The sequence below is a fragment of the Penaeus monodon genome, chromosome 20, assembly GCF_015228065.2.
Source record: "Penaeus monodon isolate SGIC_2016 chromosome 20, NSTDA_Pmon_1, whole genome shotgun sequence".
NCBI classification, from domain to species: domain Eukaryota; kingdom Metazoa; phylum Arthropoda; class Malacostraca; order Decapoda; family Penaeidae; genus Penaeus; species Penaeus monodon.
Window position 1 is genome coordinate 24,988,168 of NC_051405.1, and position 343 is coordinate 24,988,510.

Here is a 343-nt window from a genome sequence, read left to right on the forward strand (position 1 = left end):
AATGTCATAACCTCTTAGGTATCATCAGGGAAATACCCTTTTAGTCAAAGTTAGGGGGGGGGGGGAATGCCCCTTTAGTCATGGAAATATACTTTTTCCTTTCAAATGAACCCTTATCCATTTGAATGTCTATGTAGATCATTGGTTGTCTTTCTGCCCAGACTGAAATATTCTCCTCCCCTTTTTAAGTGCACAGTATTGAGTTAATTTTCACATACCTGTAGAGAAGTGTTCAATTTCCCTAGATGTTGGAATGTGTATTTAAGATTATTTAGCTATAATTTCAAAGGATGCTACCTAATTCAGAACATTTAGTACAAGTTGGTAGACAATAGAGACCACA

General features: G+C 36.4%; 1 protein-coding gene across 3 annotated transcripts in view; it reads left to right on the forward strand.

Annotated features, from left to right (window-relative positions):
* Window positions 1-343, forward strand: part of LOC119585733 (ATP-dependent RNA helicase HAS1-like) — a 9,376-nt gene that overhangs the window by 5,449 nt on the left and 3,584 nt on the right. The gene's annotated exons all lie outside the window — the stretch shown is intronic.